General features: G+C 52.6%; 1 long non-coding RNA gene across 1 annotated transcript; it reads left to right on the forward strand.

Moving 5' to 3' along the window:
- The first annotated feature begins 14,357 nt into the window (after positions 1-14,357).
- On the forward strand, positions 14,358-16,773 carry LOC132507076 (uncharacterized). The gene is made up of 3 exons (XR_009536041.1): positions 14,358-15,419; positions 15,811-16,027; positions 16,258-16,773. It is a non-coding gene; the product is annotated as an uncharacterized LOC132507076 (long non-coding RNA).
- Positions 16,774-17,302: the final 529 nt, after the last annotated feature.

A 17,302-nucleotide genomic window follows, 5' to 3' on the forward strand; every position in this document is an offset into this window, starting at 1 on the left:
TTCCCAGGATTTTATAAGAAAGAGAAATACTTTTCTATCTCATTCAAGTCGCTGGTATTTTGTCTCTCATGCCAAACTGATGCGTGATGCCTTTGGTGCCTAGAAGTCCCCAGTAGTTTACTGAATGAATAAATGCCACAGCAATAAAGTTCACTACAGAAAATTAATAAAAATGAGGAAATATAGGCAAATTATTTTCCTGTAAGGATAAAAGAGAAAATTTAAGACTCATCTGAGTCCTGCCTACAGCTAATAACCAATAATTGGGTATTAGTTGGAATGAAACAACTATTTTACTAAACACCAAAATACCTTACACCGAGCTTCGCTAGGATCTGTGAGCTCAACCATGAGAAAACGAAACAGTATTTTTCCATGATCATGTTTACTTTTGTCTTGAGCCCCTATTTTCTCCCAAGAGCAAGAATAATCTTGGTATTTCCAGACAAACTCTATTAATGACTATGGAGCCATTTCAGGATTTAAGTTCAGATGTTTCTCCCCGCTCTGCCCTAGGGATGGGTCAAGGCTCTGGGGGACCCAGGTAAGTGCTGCAGCTGTGAGGAGAAGAAGGTGCTGGCCTCAGTCCATCTCTGCCCACCTGGCCCCTCTGGGTCCTTATTCCCACGCCTCTGCACCCCCCGCAGCCTTGCTATGGTCCTGGATGCCAGATCCCCAGGTCTGTAAGTAGCTACACCCCCTCACCAGGACCACGAGGCTCCCCCATCTCTCTCAGCACCTCTGGGACCTCCTGGAGTCTCAGGACCTTTCCCTGATCTACCCTGAGAACCATAGCCTTGGCCACACACAGACCCTGCTTAGATGATGCTCTGAGCCCTGGTCCATGCTGGCCATTTCTTAGGGCACAGACCCCAGTGCTCGGGGGTCCTCCCAACTTATCAAAGGGTCATTATCATGGCTCATTCAGCCTGGACGCGCCTGACACAGAGTTCCTTCTCGGAGACCCTCAGCATCAGTAGCCTTCCCTACTACCCTACCCTCTGAAATTTGGAGAAACTCTCCTCCCTGTAGCCCAGAAAGGGCCTTCCTCCCCTCGCTCTGTGGTGGAGAGAATGGGCTGGTAGGTGTTCTTCCAGTTGTCATTTCCAGGTAAACATCATGCACTCAGCTCTTCACTCTGATCTTTTTGATCCTCCCCCAAAGGCCAGGTTCTCGTCCGTTGAAATCCTTAGTTTTCAAGACATTACCTCTGCTATGGTTTTCACAAGCCTATTTTATTTAGAGTCAAGCCTAAGATTTTGACTCCATTTTTTTATCTCTGGACTTAGCCTCTAATATTAAAAAGAAAGGCCACAGGGTAGACAGGAATACCAAAAGTAAAAATGATCAGCTAATATGTCAAAATATTTTCTTACGGGCTTCCCTGGTGGCGCAGTGGTTGAGAGTCCGCCTGCCGATGCAGGGGACGCGGGTTCGTGCCCCGGTCCGGGAAGATCCCACATGCCGTGGAGCGGCTGGGCCCGTGAGCCATGGCCGCTGAGCCTGCGCGTCCAGAGCCTGTGCTCCGCAACGGGAGAGGCCACAACAGTGAGAGGCCCGCGTACCGCAAAAAAATATATATATATATTTTTTTTTTTTTTCTTACTACATTAAGATAAACAGATCTACTGTGTCTCAGAAAGTGTTCAGTGGGGAAGCAAAAAAACAAAAAACCCAAAGAATCACAAAGAAACCAAGCTCTCCTGGAGCTGTAAGTTCTGTGGAACCGCCCTACCTCTGAGCTTTTGGTGTCTATTCCTCTTTCAGTCAGTTTTCTATCACTTGCTGCTGAAAGTGTCCTAACTGATACCAAGGCATTCTGTTGTGCATTTGCCTTTGAGCCTTCGTTTACACCATGGCACAATGTCCTCTTTAAGAGGACTCGCAGGAGATAATTACCTCTGGCCTCACTTTTATGAATAATTGTGCTTCTGAGCAACTGGCTTTTCTCCTTGGATGTCATGAAGCACTACTGTAGAATGTGTCAGGGATTCGTTTTACTCAGGTACGGTAAGACACGCAGACATGGAAATATCTGTCACGAAGGAAAAATTTTTGTATATCCACAAGTCCCTAGAAATAAGAGGCACGACCGTACAGGGAAGTACCAGGGTCAGCCAGAGGACAGAGGGAGTGGGGAAAATTCAGCCAGCAGCCTTTATTGTGGTTTCTGCAAGCAGGGCAAGAAGCGGCAGGGCAAGCAGGTGCAATATTGGCTAATTTGATTTTGAGTAATTGAGTTTGAATAATCTCAGTGGGCTTTGGGGCATAGGAGCTGTCCCTAGGTGTCTGCTACCTGGCCCTGGGTGATTAGGGCAGGGGGATGTGGCCCAGAGTGAGAGACCCATAGAGGAGGTAGCTGGGGTGTGGCATTGGTTGGTTTGCATTTGGAAGATGCTTGAAGGCCAGTTGTGTACTATCTCCAGGAATTAGCCAGCCCTTGTAGGGGAGGGGGGGCGGGTCTTCACAAGGTCATCAAGACCCCAAGATGTCAAAGCATCAAAATAAAAAGGCATGATTACATCGTAAAGCAATTATACTCCAATAAGGATGTTTAAAAAAAAAAAAGGCATGATTAACACAAACATATACCTGCTTGTATTTCCCTCTCTGTGTAAACTGCTACTAAGCTCAGAATTAAATTTATGGTTTATTTATACCTGCCTATAAATCTTACTCCTAGATTTGTCTTAGCTTTCCACCCTCCATGGTCCAATTTCTTCACTTATTTGTTTTTATTTTATCTTTTGTAATCTTGTATAAATTATCATAAACCTTTTCTGGAACAAGAAGGTGTACAAAACCAAACAAAAAAAACCAATAAAAAAACAAACAGCATTTCAGCCTCCTGTAAGGATTTGCATACAAATCACTATGTGAATGAAAGCCTACAGCGATTTCACAAAAAGCAATCAGAACTCTACAAAACAATGCCCTGCAGCTCTTAAAAGAGGCTCTGCAGCTGAAAGAGGAACATGACCTACTACTGTCCTGGCCACGATAGGTATTTATTACACACTTAATTAAAACACCTCTGCCTTGGAATTTAGCAGAATGTTTGGGGTAAAGGAGGATTTCCTTTCTTGAAGAGCTCTCTGGAGAAATGCGAATGTGTTCCTTTCCTCTGGATACATTTCCCTATAATAAGCAAGTAGAGGTCTTCGGGTTAATCCAGTTACACTTAAAACTGCCTCAAAAATAAGAACATTCTTTCCAAAGGAAAGCTCTTCTTTGGAGCACCTACCAGTTGGAGGCCTTGAAAGGACCCCGTCATAATGATTGGCAGGTGTTGGAAGCTTTCTTACCCGTTATCACCTGGGCATGACCAACAGGCTCTTTAACAGCGACCGGGGCCACCTCGCACCTGAGGAAACAGGCTGGGGCGTCAGAGTCCTGCACTTGGAGAGGTGGAACCAGCATCAGAACCCGGGCATCTGTGCCTTTAACCACTAGGTAGCTGCCTGGGTACAAGGGACAGCTGGGACTGTTTTAGTTGAAAATGACAGAAGCCCAAATCAAACTAGCTGAAGCCAAACAAAGGTGGGAAGGAAGTAAATTCCCATTATTCAAGCAATGGGAATGGATGCGGGCCTGACTGGGTCCTCAGACCCGATCCGAGCGCCTCCACCTGTCTCTCTGTCTCCCAGCTCCCTCCCCGGGCGGGGTCCTGGCCGCACAGCACCGCCCCCCCATGTGGCACGCCCCGGCCCCGCAGAAGCAGCCCCCATCTCTGCACTCCACAGACCAATCTGGACGACGACTGGACCATTTGGATCACGGACTCATCCAGGACCAAATGCTGCTTCCAGCTGATCCCAGGTCAGGTGCCCGGTTCCGATTTGGCGGGCGGGGGGTGGGTGGGTGCACCACAATGTGATTGACAGTGCAGGGCAGCAAAGAGGGCCAGTCCGCAGGAGGACAGAAGGGTGTGGACAGACGGCTGCCAGAAAGCACCCGCCAGTCTCAGCACCCGTTCTGCGCCTGCGCGGCGCGCGCAGCACTTCCGCCAGGTCTGCGCGCAGCCGTTCTCCTTCTCCCCACGGAAAGGTCCACGCGGGGGATGTCAGCGCTCAGGTCCTCTCACTGAGGCCGAACAGCAGGGACGGGACAGGTGCTCTGCTAGCGACCCCCTGCTATGGTAAGAAGGCTTCAGTTACCGTGTAACGCAGGCGTGACACAGGCAGCTGCCACAGGACCATGGGGACCCTTAGAACCCCGGAGCTTTGACATTGAGCTAGAGACACACTGATGGGGCGGCCCTCCCTCCGTCAGAGCTGACATGCCGCCTGCAGAGCTTCCTCTAGTGAGGGCAGCCTCCCGGGTCCAGGAGCCCCGATGGAAAGCAGACACACAGTTGGGGCGAGCACAGCCCTGGATTAGCAGGGCAGAGGTGGTTTCAGACGCGTTGTGGCTGGTCCAGGGATCAGGCCATATGCATCTCCATGTTTCTTTCCAAATACATGGATGCCTACAAATGGTCCTAGGTGATGGGGACTGGGTTCAAAGGTCACCAAACTCCTCCAGCAACATCTTGCCCACCTGCAGCCCCAGGGCTAACACTTTCTCAAGGAGATGAAGCTGAGCGCTGTCAGTTGCATGGATTACACAGTGGGCTGAGAGAGGCAGCCCCGTGGAGTTTCCAGGCTTCCAGTGAGGCCGTTGCTGTCCCTTGAGCCTTGATGCCAGTTTCACCGTGAAGGAGGGTGCCAGCCCTGGGATGGAGCCATGGGAAAGCGGGCGCTGGGGCTCTGGGGCCCCTTAGATGTTCCACATGGCTCTACAAAGAGCGACATGTATGGCTTTTCAAAACTGTGAGATCAAATTCATTGAGTCTGTCAAGGGAAGGTTCAGAGGCAAGAAGTATTTCAGGATGAAAAAAATTTTTTTTATTTGCAAAAAGGGCAAGGGAGCCAGACTTCAGTAAGACCAGCTCATCCAATAAAAAATCCAACAAGTATCTCATGTTATAAAACCCCACAAGATTGCATGTTTACATCTGTCTGTTCATGGTGGGAAAGGATCAGCTCCTCACGCCCTGATGCTGTGTTACTGTCTCAGACATGAACCCCAAATCCAGGATGACGTGGTCCCTGCTGAGAGTCCAGGCTTACAGGAAATGCTCGAGATTTTGTTCTTTGGTGAGACCAAAACTAGATAGAGTGGCCGTATTATTTTTATTTTGTATGAAGGTACAAAGTGTTTTTTCTCCCTGACTGTGGGAAATGCGCTGCACACACAGTGGTAACAGGGCTGGATCAATTGCCGGTTTCCACACGATGAATCATTTGTTTACGTTTTGATCCGTTTTTCTCCTTATTACGGTATCATCAGTTGTAATCAAAATTACAAAGATGTAATCAAAGATGTAATCTTCAAAGATGTAATCAAAATCAGTATCACTCTTAAGAGTGATCAAGAAGTTCCTAGCACCGTGAGGAAAAGTGGCCTAAACAAACATGACAAGTGTCATGTCACATTGAAGAAGTTAGGAGACAAAGTAGGGCCAAGGTTGCTTAATTCTATTTCTTTCCTCTTTTTGCTTATTCCCTGAATATGCTCTGAGACACATGAATCATTACATCTGTTGATGTTGATGAGGCAGAATATTTTGAAATGTCATTATTCTCCGTACCTCCTCTCTATCCTGTGACTCTTCCATCATTAACGAGGCTGCCGTTTGTTGCATCAGGAGAGGCCGAGTATCCTTGGCTTTGACTTCTAAGTCAGATTTTTGGTTTTCTGGTTTTTTTGGCACATAGTTTTTTTTTAATTAATTTTTACTGGAGTATGGTTGACTTACAATGTTGTGTTAGCCTCTGCTGTACAGCAAAGTGAATCAGTTATACATACACATATATCCACTCTTTTTTAGATTCTTTTCCCATATAGTCATTACAGAATATTGAGTTCCCTGTGCTGTACAGTAGGTCCTTATTAGTTATCAATTTTATACATAGTAGTGTGTATGTGTCAACCCCAATCTCCCAATTTATCCCTTCCCCCCTTTCCCTCTTGCTAATCACAAGATTGTTTTCTACATCTGTAACTCTATTTCTGTTTTGTAAATAAGTTCATTTGTACCACTTTTTTTAGATTCCACATATAAGTGATATCCTACACGATATTTGTCCCTCTCTGTCTGACTTACTTCACTCAATATGACAATCTCTAGGTCCATCCATGTTGCTGCAAATGGCATTATTTCATTCTTTTTTATGGCTGAGTAATATTCCATTGTATATATGTACCACATCTTCTGTATCCATTCATCTGTCGATGGACATCTAGGTTGCTTCCATGCCCTGGCTATTGTAAATAGTGCTGCAATGTACATTGGAGTGCATGTATCTCTTTGAATTATAGTTTTCTCCGGATATATGCCCAGGAGTGGGATTGCTGGATCATATGGTAACTCTACTTTTAGTTTTTTAAGGAAGCTCCATACTGTTTTGCACAGTGGCCGCACAAATTTACGTTCCTGCCAACAGTGTAGGAGGGTTCCCTTTTCTCCACACCCTCTCCAGCAGAAATTCCAGCTCTTGCCAAGATCTCGCTGCAAGTCAGGAGGCTTCTGTCCCACTATCTAAAGTCCGCATCATTATTCTCCCTGTCACGCCATGATTGTCTGCCATTCCTCTTCCCTCACCCACGAGCAAGGGTGTCACAGACCTCTCCGGGCCCACAAAGCACTCTCAGCCCCGCTCTACCAGACTCTAGAGGGAAGGAAGTTTATCATCCCCAGTGACATGAGTTTTTCTCGCGCATGAAATTCAAAACCAGACTCCAGCCATAGATGTGTGACACACGCTGAGAATGTGTAAATACCTGCAAATCCACCACAGCTTCTCAAATTGAGGAGCCGCAAAATATGCTCACAACTTGTAAACCTGCCCAGAAGCTGGAGTGTAGCGTCCTTACAAACTAATCGGAAAATCGGATGTGCTTTTCCACAGAGGATGCAACAGGCCCGTCACAAAAGGCCAAGTTTGCCCAGTGAGCATATGCCACACGCGCGTCACAAAAAACAAACTTCAATTCACTAGTGAACAAAGAAAAGCAAATGAAGTCAACAACCAAGGCCTTTTCTTCCCCATCAAATTTCTAAAGGAAAAATTGATGCTCCCCAGGGTCTGCTGTCCCCACACATCTCCCCTCCCCTTCCTTTCACTTTTTTATTCATTTCTTCTTTTTTTCCCCCCGGGCAGCTTGCAGTTGGCACCTACCTACTTTGAGTCCTCATTTTCTTCCAGTCACAGAAATCACTTACTTGATTATAAAAATTATAAAAGTGTGTGGTGATGGATGTTAACTAGACTTTTGTGGTGATCATTCTGTAATATATACAGTATCGAAACAGTATGTTGTACACCTGAAATGAATATAATGTTATATGTCAATTATATCTCAATTTTAAGAAAAAGAAGACACAGAACTTGGAAAAACGTCTTTAATTTTGACGAAGTCTAATTTACCTATTTCTTTTGTGACTTGTGCCTTTGGTATCATATCTAAGAAACTATCACCTATTCCAAGGACACAAAGATCGATTGCCATGTTTCTTCTAAGATTTTTATAATTTTGACTTTTGCATTTAGATTTATGATTGATTTTGAGTTAATTTTGTGTTGGTATAAGGTAGGGGTCCAACTTCATTCTCTTGCATGTGGATATCCAGTAGTCTTGGCACTGCTGTTGAAAATCACTTGAGCGTCCATCAATCAAGAAGTATACACGACGCAAGCTAATCCGCGTTGAGTTATAGGCTCCAGGGTGAGGCACGTGACGCATCGACAAATACCTGCCTCACCACCACACTAGGCAAGGAGCGCAGCCCTAGACAGCCCAGACTTGCCATATTTCAAGTCTCGGAGGCAAAGCAGCAGCTCTCAATTGTAAAATGAGAGTAGGTTTAAGATGCTGTATGACGCGCGGGTGCTGCTTCCTGAGCGCCGTCGTGAATGGCAGGGCGCGGGACGCGAGCTTTGCTGGTTTCCATGTGGGCATCTGTGACGTGACCGGGGACCTCCATTTATGGAGGGTTCAGCTACAATGCACAGAGACTAGAGTGGGGTTGTTGCTTTAAGCCTTCCTCAATCTCGTGGAAGTTTTAGTTCGTCTATTTCTGGAGAGGTTTAGAGAACATGGCACCCACGTCCTCACAGACACGAGTGCACAGAAATGTCGCCCACCGTTCTGTGTGCCCGGCTCCGTGAAGCTGCCTTTCCCTTGAGACACTTTGTCACGTAGAAGGGAAAAGCAACCTGTGAAAATAAATCCTCGGGTGGCAGAGGGTCTGTCTGTGGGGTATTGTGGTCATGCTGATATCAGGAAATGAAGAGGCTCGAAATAGCAAAGGCACCTAATTGCTGCCGTCCAAAGAGAAGTCAGCAAGAACTTCAGAGAACGGAAGGCAAGTTTGCTGCCACCCAAGTAAGGTGGATGCATATAAAAATGTGCTTTTGATGTGGAGGTGGTGGGAGCCCAACATAAACGTCAATGTCAAGTACCTAATACAGACCCCAAAGAAATCATCCCCCTTTGCAACATGGTCTCCATCGCTTCTGTACAACCTGTGGTCCAGGTCAAGAGGGAAGTTAGCCCTAGAAAGGGCCATTTTTCATAAGACAGTTAGCTGTATTAGTTTCCTACCACTGCTGTAACAAATAACCCAAACCTAGTGGTTTAAAGTACAAACTTACTGTTTGACATTTCTGGAGGCCAGATGTCTGAAATGGGTGTCTGCAGGGCTGCCTTCCTTCCGGAGGCCCTGGGGAGAGTGCGTTTCCTTGGAGGCTGCCTGGATTCCTTGTCTCCTGGTCCCTTTCTGCAACTGCATCACTGGCCCCATCACTTCTCCTTCCCTGACTCTGAATCTCTGCCTCCCTCCTCTAAGGACTCCCGTGATTCCACTGGGCCCAGCCACATAATCCAGGATAAGCTTCCCGTCTCTAGGTCCTTATCTTAGTCACATCTGTGATCTCTTTGGACATATAAGGTACCAGGGTCACAGGTTCTGGGAGTTAGCACATGGACATCTCTGGGGGCTATCTATCCTCTGTACCACACCACTGTAGCCTTTTCTGCTTCCAGGGGAACTGGCAAGAGGTCCAGTTTGCCTGGCCTGCTCCTATGTGAGGCAGGAGCAGAAGGGCACAGGGTGGTGCTCAGGTTCTTACTGGAGGGAATGCCTGTCTGACACGGGCAGGGCAGTGCTTTGGGGCATGTGCCTGGCTGTGCTTCTTTGAAGGTGCCCTGAGAGCTTGCAGAGAGAGCAGCCTTGGACTTGGTCTGCGGGAAGCCCGGTCGTAACTCGCAGAATCACAGAGGTGTCACCGGCCAGCATCCCTATTAACAGGGTGGTTTCCTGTGCGTCTTACTTTCTTCAGGAGACAGGAGAGATGCTCTTCGGGCAGGAGAGACGTGTCCTCTTCCCTGCTGTCTCTCCCAGTGGCCAGGAGAGTGCTCGGTACACGGTGGGTGCCCAATAAATGCCTGTTACCTTGCCTTACGTGCCTCAGACTTAAATCCTGCTTCTCTCCCCAGAGAGCACACAGTTCCCTGTGCGATCAGCACTGCTGAGGCCCCAGGCCTGGCGAGCCCTCCGCAGGGCTCCCCCTGCACGAGGTCTGAGGCAGAAGGCGGAGTTACGACACTTCTCTGTTTTGCTACAGTCACGTCTCTTAAGATGCTTGGTGCTTCCAGCCAAGATTCCTTTCCCTTTAATTTGGAAGCTTCCGAGATCTCTGAGCCCCACGTGTCCCTCAGATGTGCCCTCTGCCCGGACTTAAAGAGCGAGACCTCAGGCCCAAGCTGCGGGAACTTTCTGTGCCCACACAGAGGAGGGGGCTGGCGACAAACCGGTAGTGTCGCTGGCGGCCGGTCACTGCCGACGTCCCCAAAGGTGAAGGCAGAGCTCAGCCACCTTCAGACGGGCAGGCTTGTGCTGGGCAGGGGCCTGGCTGGGCTCCTCCTGCAGGAGTGAAGACCCCGTTTCTCAGGACCCTGTGGCCAAGGCAGCACCTTGTGGGCCCCTCCCCTTGGGCTCTAAAGACTCAGCCTACTGGGATTTGTGGAGGCTCACGTGATCCATCATTAACTCCGCTTTCAGTCCTTCTCCTTCCCAAAACAATGGGAGGTGGGTCTGAAAATTCCAAGCTTCTCATCCTGCTGGGTCTTGCTGGTGACCAGCCCTCATTCAGAAACCACGCAGAGTCCCCTCATTAGAACAGAAGACCCTCCTATCGCCCAGGAAATCACAAGGGTTTCAGGAGCCCTGTGTCAGGAACCGGGGGCAGAGACCAATATATGTTTTCTACTATCTTAGGCGACCCGTAAGAGCTTCTACTGCCAAATTCAGAAGGATATGAGCAACAAAATAAATAATATAGCCCAATTATAACCCAAAGTATAAAACAACTATATTTATAAACCCATACTGATGAAAATTATGATGGAAGAAGTACATAAATGGGTGAGAAGTGGCAGCTCCACCTTACAGGGGATTCCAAACAGTACGGAGATACTCCCTCCTCCAGGGGGTGGGGCTCAATCCCCCTCCTTTAAGCTCTAAGCCTGGGCTCCAAAGAATATTGTAGGGAAAGTGAAATAGTCACTCAGACTGGAGAAACCTGCCAGACACCCCCTCAGCCACGTGCCCTCACGTCAGCAGGGGTGTCATGCGGGTCCCCTCATGTGATATGAGGAGACGGGCACTTTGCCTCTTAGTATCCTTTCCAAAAACCCAGAATCCCAGTCTGATCATGAGAAAAACACCAGGGAAACCCAAATTGAGGGACCTTCTACCAAATACCGGACCGGAACTCCTCAGAACTGTCAAAGTCACGAAAACCAAGATAAGACTGAGAAACTCTCACAGACCAGAGGAGGCGAACATGATAGCCCAGTGCAACGTGGCATCCATGGGGTCCTGGAGCAGAAACAGGGCACCAACGGGAGAACAGGAGAAACCCAGAGAAAGCCCGGAGCGTAGGTAATAGCACCGCGCCAAGGCTGGTTCCCAAGAGTGACAACTCTCCCAGTTAACAGAAGGGCTACCAGTGGGGCAACTGGGGGTGTGATGTGTGGGAGTCTACGTGCTCCCATGGCAACTTTTCTGCAAACCTAAAAACTTTCCAAAATAAAAGTTTATTTCTGAAAAATCTCTAATTGCGGTCTTAAATAATACATCCTTAATGCATTCAACAAACACATATATTGCGCTTACCCCATTCAGGACACTGTTCTCAGGGCAGCAGAAATACCAGCTTCTCCCTCTGACACAGTGGTGACCCCAGTGGTGACCGTTGTGGCCCCAGCCGGCAGGCAGAGGGCAGAGGACACAAGAAGGTCCACGGCCTGGGCGCTGCAAGCCGGGGGCCCAGAGCTCCTCCCCGAGGGTGGAGGGTCCGCCAGCACTGCCACCGCCAAGAGGGCCTTCAGGAGCCCACCACGTCCTGCTCTTGGAATGGCAGCGCGGGCAGGACTTCAGGGCTGGGGCAGAGAGAGCCCCTGGCGGTGACCGCGACGCCCCTTGTTTACAGATGCGGAAGATAAGGCCCCGAGGCACTGAGTCATGAGGGACTGTCCCCGGGAGCGAGTGGGGAGAGCTCAGATGCCCTGGGGGCTGTGCCCACCTCCGCAGAGGAGGGTCCCCAGTGCGAGGTAGGACCTCTGTCCCCAGGAGGTGGGGCACCCAGGGCTGTGAGAGCACAGGTGAGATCGGCCTGCCAGGCTGCCCGCCTGGGAGGAGCTCCCTGGGAAGAAAGGCTGCAGCCCTTACGCTGAGGCGCCCACTGGGAAGGGGGTCTGGCTGAGGGGCCGGGCAAGGGGTCAGGGTGTGGTGCCCTCCACTTGGCCTGGCTTCTCCTGCAGCTCCTGCCGCAGTCCCGGCCTCCCGGCATCAGCCCCTCGCCTGTGCGCTCCAACCAGGGTCAGGAGTGATGGTGAGGGTCCAGAGCCCGCTGAGAGTTCTCATGAGGCTTCTAAGAACCAGGCAAACTGAATGGAGTCAACGTCTGAAGAAGAGAAAACTTGAAGACGTTACTAGGAGCTGCCAGTCTGTTATGGCCGCTTTTAAACATTTTGTTCGTGGATGTGATAAAATCAGACCTCTGAGAATTTTAAGCCCAAGCCCCCCCGGACACTGCACCTCTTTTCAGCCTTTGCTTAAACAATTCATTCTCTGCAGCTCAGTAAGCTGAAAAGGCCTGGGAAGAACGTTTGAAACAAAGGTTAATGAAGTTCTTTACCTGTAAAAAAGATTAATTCATAATAATAATAGTCCAATCAAACCAGACCTGCTCACTAGGCCTGGCCTTGGCTCTGAGCCCCCAAGGTGGAGGGCAGGCGCCAAAGGCAGAGAGTGAGGGGCCTGTCACTCCTGTCCCCTCGGTGGCAAAGTTGCACAGCCTCTCCCCGTTCACAGTCATCGTCAAATAGTGTCTGGGCATTCCTCCTGCCTGGGGGTCGGGGGGCTCTGTGCCCTGGACGGGGACGCCCCCTCACCTCCAGGGCAGTGTGGTCCCAATTCCCAGAATTAACCCTCCTTGTAGAATCGTGGCCTTAACCGCCCTAGTAAACACTCCCCCATGTCACCAGGGAAGAAAGCAGCGAAGCTCCGTCAGCCATGAACTAGGTTATAGAACAGAAAGGAGCCCCGGGGTCGGGGGTGAGGGAAGGTGCAGGAGGGGACTGCCAAGCACCGTGGGCTCAAGGGCAGTTGGAGGGACAACAAGGAGAGGCACTGAGGCACCTTTCCATTTTACCAGCAGGAGCTGGCGGGCCTGCCATCTTAAGCAGGCCAGAGGACCCCCAAACACAGTTCAAGTTCAGGAGCAAGTTCCCTTCACAGACTGGCTTGGGGCCCACCCTCTGAGGCTCTCCCAGGGCTGCAGGAGTCCTGGGACCTAATAATACACACAAATCAGAATGCAGGCTGTGGGCCCTGACCATGCAAGGACAGGGGGAAAGCTGGCGCCCCAGCCCGGCGCTGGCCTCGCCCTAACGCAGCAGCGCGTCCAGCCCCGGAGCAGCGCGTCCAGCCCCGGAGCCCCTGGCTGTGTCAGCAGCCCCTATATCCAGAGAATGAGCGCGCTGGGGGGAATGGCAGGCATGCGGCTCAGCTGTCACTGTGAGACCAGCCCAGGAAGGCTGCTCTCCCCCCACTCCCTTCTTCCTGTCCCCAGGCTGCAGTCCAGACCCAGCGCTGGGAGCTCAGTCTGGACGATAATGAACCTGTGAGATGGCAAGCCAGGTGCACAGCGCGAGGGGAGGCCACTTAGAAGAGAGAAAAATAAAACACCTGAGAAGGGTGGTGGCGGGCTTTGTCCTCAAGGCGGATTCTGACCGAGGGGATGGGGGAGGGTCGTGCCCCCTTGGTCTTTCCCCCGGAAGGAGACTGACTCCGTGTTTCCAGGGCTGCCAAGGGCTCGCCCACCATCCCCCCCATGTCATTGCCCCGGGCATCCCGGGGCGCCGGAGAAACGTCCAGCTTCCTGCCGCAACAGCAGCCTGGGACTTTAGAATCACCTCTCAGCCTTGTCTTTCCAATCTGCAAAATGGGAAAACTTCTAGCTTCCTCTGGGGCCAGCTGCTCCTTGGCACAGGGCACGGTGGGGAGACCCCTGACCCTAGGTCACAACAGGCAGAGACTCGCTGCTGGACCAGCGGCCCCACCAAGCTAGCCCCCGTGGGAGGAACGACGTGGCTTTGGTGGCCACTTTATTGGGGAGCTTGGGCACTGCCCTCAAGGAGCATCTGAGATTAACGAGACCCAGACCTGACACTTGAAGCCCTGGGAGAGGGTCCCAGCAGCTCAAGGCCCGCTGCCTTTCCCCTGGGGCCACGCCTTGCCCACTGCCCAGGTCCACAGACAGGCCAAGCATTCCAGATACCCGACAGGAAGACGGGACACACACTGTGAGGGGAGCTGGGCGCCTGGTGCTCAGAGACGTGGGGACAGGGGGATGCGGAGCAGGGCGGAGAGGACGCCTGTGCCTCGGCCTGGGCCGCCCCGTGTGCGTCCCTCACGGGGTCTGGACACCCTTGCCTCCCCCTCGGGGCCCACCACGGCTGCTCTTGACTTTGAGAGTAAAGCTGCGCTTACTCACCCAGGGAGAAAGGGGAAAACCACACCGGCCACTTGTCCATGTCCCTCTGCTTCCTTCTAGGGTCAGGTGGAGTGTGTGAAGGGGAAGACAGCTGCCTGCTCCGGAGTCCCCAGAAGGAGAGGCTGTGCCAGTGGTCGGGGCGTGACCCTCGGGGCTCTGAGCTGCATGGGGTCAGGCTCAGCCTGGCCCGCCCCAGCCTGAGAGCACAGGCAGGCCTGGGCCCTGGGCCACCAGGCTCTCGCTCGGAATGTCAGAGGACAGACCAGAGAGACTCATGGCTCTCCTCCACCAGGCCCGGGAGCTGGGGGATCCACTGTGTGGGGGGAGGGCAGCAGCCACCCCTCACAGCAGGCAAGAAGGGTGTGCTGCCCCCAGCCCATCCCCTTCCTTCCAGCAAGGGTCAACCCTGACTCCCTCTTCTGGGAATCTAAATCCCCAGGATGGACACAGTCAACATTCACCCTGTGGTGCAAATAAGGTGAATTCAGGAGCCGGGACCCAACATCAGCCTCTGATTCCATGCCCCAAACCACCAGGTGGTTGAAGGTACAGCCGCAGCTCACAGGAGCGATGTTCTCTTGGAGATGATCTTGTTTTACATGCGGGCTGAGACCCAGAGGGGCCCGAAGGCGCGTGGCAGAGCACCTGACCCCGCCGGTGACCTCAGGAAGGCTCCTGCACCCGTCACAGACCAAGGGAGGGGGTGTATGCCGAGCTCCCCTCCAGACACAGCGAGAGGAAGAAGTAGCCGCGCTCTCGGCACTGCGGACACCAGTCCCGAGCGCCTGAGATCCTCCAGCCCCGCAGGGCTGGGCTCGCTACCCCCTCGCACAGGTGGGAATTAGGCTCAGAGACGCCGAGGGTTTGCCGGACGCGGCGCCGCCCGTAAGAAGGCGGCTCCTCCGGCATCTGACTGCCCCGCCCAGGCTCCGGCCCGGGGTTCTGAGCGTGTTACCCGCCCGGTCGCGTGTCGCTGGGCCCATCGCGCCGCGGGATGGCGCGTTTCAGTGCCTATTAGCACAGCTTCCAGCCGCCCCGCAGCCACCCACGCCTTGCGCTCGCTGCCCAGCCCAGGCTGTTGTCCTGCTGACTCCCGGCTCCGTCCCCAGAGCCCTGACCGCCTGGCAGCTGTCGCGCCCAGGGCACAGCAGCTCAGGGGAAAGGCGAAGATCTCCTCGCAAGAGTGACGGTTCGCTTCATAATTCCTGCTGAGACGACTACGTGCGGCCTTCGCCCGCCGCCAGAGTCCCTCCGCCGCTGGGAGGCCGATTCAACCAGCCAGCTGCCAGCGGCGCTGATGTAAAAATAGAGGTAGGCGGTGGGGGCCGGCACCCGACTCCCCGTGTGACGGAAGGCCGGCAGACAGCTGCGGCTCCTCCCCTCCCCCTCTCCTCCCTTCCCCTCCCCCTCCCCATCCCCTCCTCCTCTCCCCTCTCCTCCCCTCCTCCTCTCCCCAGCCCTCCCCCTCCTCCTCTCCCCTGCCCTCCCTCCCCTCCCCCTCCTCCCTCCCCTCCCCTCCTCCCCTCCCCTCCCCCTCCTCCCCTCCCCTCCCTCCCCCTCCTCCCTCCCCTCCCCTCCCCTCCCTCCTCTCCCCTCCCCCTCCCTTCCCTGCCTCCCCTCCCCCTCCCCAGCCCTTCCCCTCAGATGGGAGGGAAATAGCACAAACCTTCATTCTCCTGTGGTCTTTCTGGATTTTCTACAGAGAACATTCCAGTAACCGGCCAGCTCCAAGGTGGGAATGGAATGAGAGGAAGTGAGTGGCTGCAGCCCATGTCACACTACCGCCTCAGAGCCCAGGGTGCACCCCCTCAGGGCCAGGACTGCCCTGCCGCCCTCCTGCCTGGGACCACCAATCTGCCTGGTTGCCACACCAGCCGCAGTCCCAAGCTCCGGGTGCCCATTTCAGTGAGCATCCGCAGGTGAGTCAGAGACCCGAGAGGCGTCCTGGGACGCCCTCCTGCCCCAGCAGGGCAGCTTCCCTCTCTCTCTCTCTGCTTAGAACAGTTCTATGGCTTTCCACCGCTCTTAGAATAAAGAAAAAATATACAGTCAGCGGTGGAGGGTCTTCAGGCTGGGTCTGCCTCCCCCTGCATCCTCTCTGCCCACCAGCCTCCCCCATCCCCACCCCGTCACACCCACCTTTCCACAGGCCATGAACCTCCAGCCTCCCCACTTCACCTGCTGCTACCTACTCACCCTCAAAGTACCTCGACTGCCCTGGCTCAGGAGCCCACCCCCCTTGGCTTCTTCTGTACTGTCACACCGCACGGCTCTTGCAGCCCATGCTAAATGGACAGGCTTGCATTGTTGTTTGATGAATTCTGTTTCCCACTCTGCACTGAGGGCTCCCTGAGGCTGAGACCTGGACTCTTCGGCTGGCCTCCTTGTCTCCCAGCACAGTGCCTGCACATAGCAGGTGCCCAGTAAAAGTTTGTTGAGTAAATCAGCAAACTTACAGCTGCAGGTGTGTCAACGAGCAGGGCAAGAGTGGAGTGACAGAGTTCTGGGTGCTTTTGGAAAATGAGCTAAAGGATGATCAAGACTAGGGACTTCCCTGGTGGTGCAGTGGTTAAGAAGCCACCTGCCAGCGCAGGAGGCACGGGCTTGATCCCTGGTCCAAGAAGATCCCACATGCCACGGAGCAACTAAGCCCGCGAGCCACAACTCCTGAAGCCTGCGCCCTACTGAAGCCGCGAGCCACAACTACTGAGCCCGTGCTCCGCAACAAGAGAAGCTACCGCAACGAGAAGCTGGCGCACCGCAACGAAGAGTAGCCCCCGCTCGCTGCAACTAGAGAAAAGCCTGCGCGCAGCAACGAAGACCCAACGCAGCCAAAAAAAAAACCTACACAGTCCCAACGCAGGGGGCCCAGGTTCGATCCCTGGTCAGGGAACTAGATCCCACATGCATGCCTCAACTGAGTTCGCATGCCGTGATTAAGGAGCCCACGAGCCGCAACTAAGACCCGGTGCAACCAAATAAATAAATAAATATTTTTTTAAAAAAAAGAATAATCAAGACTAGATGTTGGATGTCTTGGCTTCTCCAGCTGAGGGAAGGTTGGCCCCACACCTGCACCTTGGATAACCAGGAAGACGGTGGAGAAAAAGGACATCTCCCTGGCTGTGAACCACAACACTGTGTTCTCGTGTGGCTGGGAACAAATCTGTTTGCTGCAAATTGCCTGGATTGCC

The sequence above is a fragment of the Lagenorhynchus albirostris genome, chromosome 16 (assembly GCF_949774975.1).
Source record: "Lagenorhynchus albirostris chromosome 16, mLagAlb1.1, whole genome shotgun sequence".
Lineage (NCBI taxonomy): Eukaryota > Metazoa > Chordata > Mammalia > Artiodactyla > Delphinidae > Lagenorhynchus > Lagenorhynchus albirostris.